Source organism: Salvelinus fontinalis, unplaced genomic scaffold (genome assembly GCF_029448725.1).
Source record: "Salvelinus fontinalis isolate EN_2023a unplaced genomic scaffold, ASM2944872v1 scaffold_1456, whole genome shotgun sequence".
Taxonomy (NCBI): Eukaryota; Metazoa; Chordata; class Actinopteri; order Salmoniformes; family Salmonidae; genus Salvelinus; species Salvelinus fontinalis.
Genome location: NW_026601665.1, coordinates 32,501 through 38,895, shown reverse-complemented (window position 1 = coordinate 38,895; position 6,395 = coordinate 32,501). Strand labels below are relative to the sequence as shown.

Below are 6,395 nucleotides of genomic sequence, written 5' to 3'. Positions count from 1 at the left end.
GCCACTCTGCTTCCAACCACCCAAGATTGGACCCACAAACCCTGACTTAGGAGTACAGTATCTTATCCATTAGGCCACTGGGGCACTGTGTTATCAGTATGACCTATATGAACTGATAGAAGAGGTAAAAACATATATAATAGCAGGCACTGACAAATGCCCATGAAATTACGAATTTTTTATTTTTGTTCGTACTCCATTGCTAAAAAAAGAGGTTAGCAGAGGATGGTTTCGATCCATCGACCTCTGGGTTGTGGGCCCAGCACGCTTCCGCTGCGCCACTCTGCTTCCAACCACCCAAGATTGGACCCACAAACCCTGACTTAGGAGTACAGTATCTTATCCATTAGGCAACTGGGGCACTTTGTTCTCAGTGTGACCTATACGAACTGATAGAAGAGGTAAAAAAATATATAATGGCAGACACTGACAAATGCCCATGAAATTACGAATTTTTTTTTTTTTTCATACTCCATTGCTAAAAAAATATGTTAGCAGAGGATGGTTTCGATCCATCGACCTCTGGGTTATGGGCCCAGCACGCTTCCGCTGCGCCACTCTGCTTCCAACCACCCCAGATGGGACTTGAACCCACAATCCCTGGCTTAGGAGGCCAGTGCCTTATCCATTAGGCCACTGGGGCACTGTGTTCTCAGTATGACCTATACGAACTGATAGAAGAGGTAAAAAAATATATAATGGCAGGCACTGACAAATGCCCATGAAATTACGATTTTTTTTTTTTTTTGTTCGTACTCCATTGCTAAAAAAAACAGGTTAGCAGAGGATGGTTTCGATCCATCGACCTCTGGGTTATGGGCCCAGCACGCTTCCGCTGCGCCACTCTTCTTCCAACCACCCAAGATTGAACCCACAATCCCTGGCTTAGGAGTACAGTATCTTATCCATTAGGCCACTGGGGCACTGTGTTCTCAGTGTGACCTATACGAACTGATAGAAGAGGTAAAAAAATATATAATGGCAGGCACTGACAAATGCCCATGAAATTACGAATTTTTTATTTTTGTTCGTACTCCATTGCTAAAAAAACAGGTTAGCAGATGATGGTTTCGATCCATCGACCTCTGGGTTATGGGCCAAGCACGCTTCCGCTGCGCCACTCTGCTTCCAACCACCCAAGCTTGGACCCACAAACCCTGACTTAGGAGTACAGTATCTTATCCAATAGGCCACTGGGGCACTGTGTTATCAGTATGACCTATATGAACTGATAGAAGAGGTAAAAACATATATAATGTCAGGCACTGACAAATGCCCATGAAATTACGATTTTTTTAAATTTTTGTTCGTACTCCATTGCTAAAAAAAAGGTTAGCAGATGATGGTTTCGATCCATCGACCTCTGGGTTATGGGCCAAGCACGCTTCCGCTGCGCCACTCTGCTTCCAACCACCCAAGATTGAACCCACAATCCCTGGCTTAGGAGTACAGTATCTTATCCATTAGGCCACTGGGGCACTGTGTTCTCAGTGTGACCTATACGAACTGATAGAAGAGGTAAAAAAATATATAATGGCAGGCACTGACAAATGCCCATGAAATTACGAATGTTTTATTTTTGTTCATACTCCATTGCTAAAAAAACATGTTAGCAGAGGATGGTTTCGATCCATCGACCTCTGGGTTATGGGCCCAGCACGCTTCCTCTTCGCCACTCTGCTTCCAATCAGCCCAGATGGGACTTGAACCCACAATGCCTGGCTTAGGAGGCCAGTGCCTTATCCATTAGGCCACTGGGGCACTGTGTTCTCAGTATGACCTATACGAACTGATAGAAGAGGTAAAAAAATATATAATGGCAGGCACTGACAAATGCCCATGAAATTACGAATTTTTTATTTTTGTTCGTACTCCATTGCTAAAAAAACAGGTTAGCAGATGATGGTTTCGATCCATCGACCTCTGGGTTATGGGCCCAGCACGCTTCCGCTGCGCCACTCTGCTTCCAACCACCCAAGATTGGACCCACAAACCCTGACTTAGGAGTACAGTATCTTATCCATTAGGCCACTGGGGCACTGTGTTATCAGTATGACCTATATGAACTGATAGAAGAGGTAAAAACATATATAATGGCAGGCACTGACAAATGCCCATGAAATTACGAATTTTTTATTTTTGTTCGTACTCCATTGCTAAAAAAACAGGTTAGCAGACTATGGTTTCGATCCATCGACCTCTGGGTTATGGGCCCAGCACGCTTCCGCTGCGCCACTCTGCTTCCAACCACCCAAGATTGGACCCACAAACCCTGACTTAGGAGTACAGTATCTTATCCATTAGGCAACTGGGGCACTGTGTTCTCAGTGTGACCTATACGAACTGATAGAAGAGGTAAAAAAATATATAATGGCAGGCACTGACAAGTGCCCATGAAATTACGAATTTTTTATTTTTGTTCGTACTCCATTGCTAAAAAAACAGGTTAGCAGATGATGGTTTCGATCCATCGACCTCTGGGTTATGGGCCAAGCACGCTTCCGCTGCGCCACTCTGCTTCCAACCACCCAAGATTGGACCCACAAACCTTGACTTAGGAGTAAAGTATCTTATCCATTAGGCCACTGGGGCACTGTGTTATCAGTATGACCTATATGAACTGATAGAAGAGGTAAAAACATATATAATAGCAGGCACTGACAAATGCCCATGAAATTACGAATTTTTTATTTTTGTTCGTACTCCATTGCTAAAAAAAGAGGTTAGCAGAGGATGGTTTCGATCCATCGACCTCTGGGTTATGGGCCCAGCACGCTTCCGCTGCGCCACTCTGCTTCCAACCACCCAAGATTGGACCCACAAACCCTGACTTAGGAGTACAGTATCTTATCCATTAGGCAACTGGGGCACTTTGTTCTCAGTGTGACCTATACGAACTGATAGAAGAGGTAAAAAAATATATAATGGCAGACACTGACAAATGCCCATGAAATTACGAATTTTTTATTTTTGTTCATACTCCATTGCTAAAAAATATGTTAGCAGAGGATGGTTTCGATCCATCGACCTCTGGGTTATGGGCCCAGCACGCTTCCGCTGCGCCACTCTGCTTCCAACCACCCCAGATGGGACTTGAACCCACAATCCCTGGCTTAGGAGGCCAGTGCCTTATCGATTAGGCCACTGGGGCACTGTGTTCTCAGTATGACCTATACGAACTGATAGAAGAGGTAAAAAAATATATAATGGCAGGCACTGACAAATGCCCATGAAATTACGATTTTTTTAAATTTTTGTTCGTACTCCATTGCTAAAAAAAACAGGTTAGCAGAGGATGGTTTCGATCCATCGACCTCTGGGTTATGGGCCCAGCACGCTTCCGCTGCGCCACTCTGCTTCCAACCACCCAAGATTGAACCCACAATCCCTGGCTTAGGAGTACAGTATCTTATCCATTAGGCCACTGGGGCACTGTGTTCTCAGTGTGACCCATACGAACTGATAGAAGAGGTAAAAAAATATATAATGGCAGGCACTGACAAATGCCCATGAAATTACGAATGTTTTATTTTTGTTCATACTCCATTGCTAAAAAAACATGTTAGCAGAGGATGGGTTCGATCCATCGACCTCTTGGTTATGGGCCCAGCACGCTTCCGCTGCGCCTATACGAACTGATAGAAGAGGTAAAAAAATATATAATGGCAGGCACTGACAAATGCCCATGAAATTACGAATGTTTTATTTTTGTTCATACTCCATTGCTAAAAAAACATGTTAGCAGAGGATGGTTTCGATCCATCGACCTCTTGGTTATGGGCCCAGCACGCTTCCGCTGCGCCACTCTGCTTCCAACCACCCCAGATGGGACTTGAACCCACAAACCCTGGCTTAGGAGGCCAGTGCCTTATCGAGTAGGCCACTGGGGCACTGTGTTCTCAGTATGACCTATACGAACTGATAGAAGAGGTAAAAAAATATATAATGGCAGGCACTGACAAATGCCCATGAAATTACGAATGTTTTATTTTTGTTCATACTCCATTGCTAAAAAAACATGTTAGCAGAGGATGGTTTCGATCCATCGACCTCTTGGTTATGGGCCCAGCACGCTTCCGCTGCGCCTATACGAACTGATAGAAGAGGTAAAAAAATATATAATGGCAGGCACTGACAAATGCCCATGAAATTACGAATGTTTTATTTTTGTTCATACTCCATTGCTAAAAAAACATGTTAGCAGAGGATGGTTCCGATCCATCGACCTCTTGGTTATGGGCCCAGCACGCTTCCGCTGCGCCACTCTGCTTCCAACCACCCCAGATGGGACTTGAACCCACAAACCCTGGCTTAGGAGGCCAGTGCCTTATCGAGTAGGCCACTGGGGCACTGTGTTCTCAGTATGACCTATACGAACTGATAGAAGAGGTAAAAAAATATATAATGGCAGGCACTGACAAATGCCCATGAAATTACGATTTTTTTTTATTTTTGTTCGTACTCCATTGCTAAAAAAAACAGGTTAGCAGAGGATGGTTTCGATCCATCGACCTCTGGGTTATGGGCCCAGCACGCTTCCGCTGCGCCACTCTGCTTCCAACCACCCCAGATGGGACTTGAACCCACAATCCCTGGCTTAGGAGGCCAGTGCCTTATCCATTAGGCCACTGGGGCACTGTGTTCTCAGTATGACCTATACGAACTGATAGAAGAGGTAAAAAAATATATAATGGCAGGCACTGACAAATGCCCATGAAATTACGAATGTTTTATTTTTGTTCATACTCCATTGCTAAAAAAACATGTTAGCAGAGGATGGTTTCGATCCATCAACCTCTGGGTTATGGGCCCAGCACGCTTCCGCTGCGCCACTCTGCTTCCAACCACCCCAGATGGGACTTGAACCCTCAAACCCTGGCTTAGGAGGCCAGTGCCTTATCGAGTAGGCCACTGGGGCACTGTTTTCTCAGTATGACCTATACGAACTGATAGAAGAGGTAAAAAAATATATAATTGCAGGCACTGACAAATGCACATGAAATTACGAATTTTTTTATTTTTGTTCGTACTCCATTGCTAAAAAAAAACAGGTTAGCAGAGGATGGTTTCGATACATCGACCTCTGGGTTATGGGCCCAGCACGCTTCCTCTTCGCCACTCTGCTTCCAACCAGCCCAGATGGGACTTGAACCCACAATCCCTGGCTTAGGAGGCCAGTGCCTTATCCATTAGGCCACTGGGGCACTGTGTTCTCAGTATGACCTATACGAACTGATAGAAGAGGTAAAAACATATATAATGGCAGGCACTGACAAATGCCCATGAAATTACGAATTTTTTATTTTTGTTCGTACTCCATTGCTAAAAAAACAGGTTAGCAGACTATGGTTTCGATCCATCGACCTCTGGGTTATGGGCCCAGCACGCTTCCTCTGCGCCACTCTGCTTCCAACCACCCAAGATTGGACCCACAAACCCTGACTTAGGAGTACAGTATCTTATCCATTAGGCAACTGGGGCACTGTGTTCTCAGTGTGACCTATACGAACTGATAGAAGAGGTAAAAAAATATATAATGGCAGGCACTGACAAATGCCCATGAAATTACGAATTTTTTATTTTTGTTCGTACTCCATTGCTAAAAAAACAGGTTAGCAGATGATGGTTTCGATCCATCGACCTCTGGGTTATGGGCCAAGCACGCTTCCGCTGCGCCACTCTGCTTCCAACCACCCAAGATTGGACCCACAAACCCTGACTTAGGAGTACAGTATCTTATCCATTAGGCCACTGGGGCACTGTGTTATCAGTATGACCTATATGAACTGATAGAAGAGGTAAAAACATATATAATGGCAGGCACTGACAAATGCCCATGAAATTACGAATTTTTTATTTTTGTTCGTACTCCATTGCTAAAAAAACAGGTTAGCAGAGGATGGTTTCGATCCATCGACCTCTGGGGTATGGGCCCAGCACGCTTCCGCTGCGCCACTCTGCTTCCAACCACCCAAGATTGGACCCACAAACCCTGACTTAGGAGTACAGTATCTTATCCATTAGGCAACTGGGGCACTTTGTTCTCAGTGTGACCTAAACGAACTGATAGAAGAGGTAAAAAAATATATAATGGCAGACACTGACAAATGCCCATGAAATTACGAATTTTTTATTTTTGTTCATACTCCATTGCTAAAAATATATGTTAGCAGAGGATGGTTTCGATCCATCGACCTCTGGGTTATGGGCCCAGCACGCTTCCGCTGCGCCACTCTGCTTCCAACCACCCCAGATGGGACTTGAACCCACAATCCCTGGCTTAGGAGGCCAGTGCCTTATCCATTAGGCCACTGGGGCACTGTGTTCTCAGTATGACCTATACGAACTGATAGAAGAGGTAAAAAAATATATAATGGCAGGCACTGACAAATGCC

The 6,395-nt window shown here is 44.7% G+C and overlaps 5 non-coding genes across 5 annotated transcripts; all 5 read right to left on the bottom strand.

Annotated features, from left to right (window-relative positions):
* Positions 1 to 216: 216 nt before the first annotated feature.
* trnav-cac (transfer RNA valine (anticodon CAC)) lies at positions 217 to 288 on the bottom strand. Its single transcript has one exon. It is a non-coding gene; the product is annotated as a tRNA-Val (tRNA).
* Positions 289 to 570: 282 nt separating this feature from the next.
* On the bottom strand, positions 571 to 643 carry trnar-ccu (transfer RNA arginine (anticodon CCU)). The gene has a single exon. It is a non-coding gene; the product is annotated as a tRNA-Arg (tRNA).
* Positions 644 to 3,078: 2,435 nt separating this feature from the next.
* On the bottom strand, positions 3,079 to 3,151 carry trnar-ccu (transfer RNA arginine (anticodon CCU)). The gene has a single exon. It is a non-coding gene; the product is annotated as a tRNA-Arg (tRNA).
* Positions 3,152 to 4,562: 1,411 nt separating this feature from the next.
* trnar-ccu (transfer RNA arginine (anticodon CCU)) lies at positions 4,563 to 4,635 on the bottom strand. Its single transcript has one exon. It is a non-coding gene; the product is annotated as a tRNA-Arg (tRNA).
* A 1,610-nt stretch (positions 4,636 to 6,245) lies between these two features.
* trnar-ccu (transfer RNA arginine (anticodon CCU)) lies at positions 6,246 to 6,318 on the bottom strand. Its single transcript has one exon. It is a non-coding gene; the product is annotated as a tRNA-Arg (tRNA).
* Positions 6,319 to 6,395: the final 77 nt, after the last annotated feature.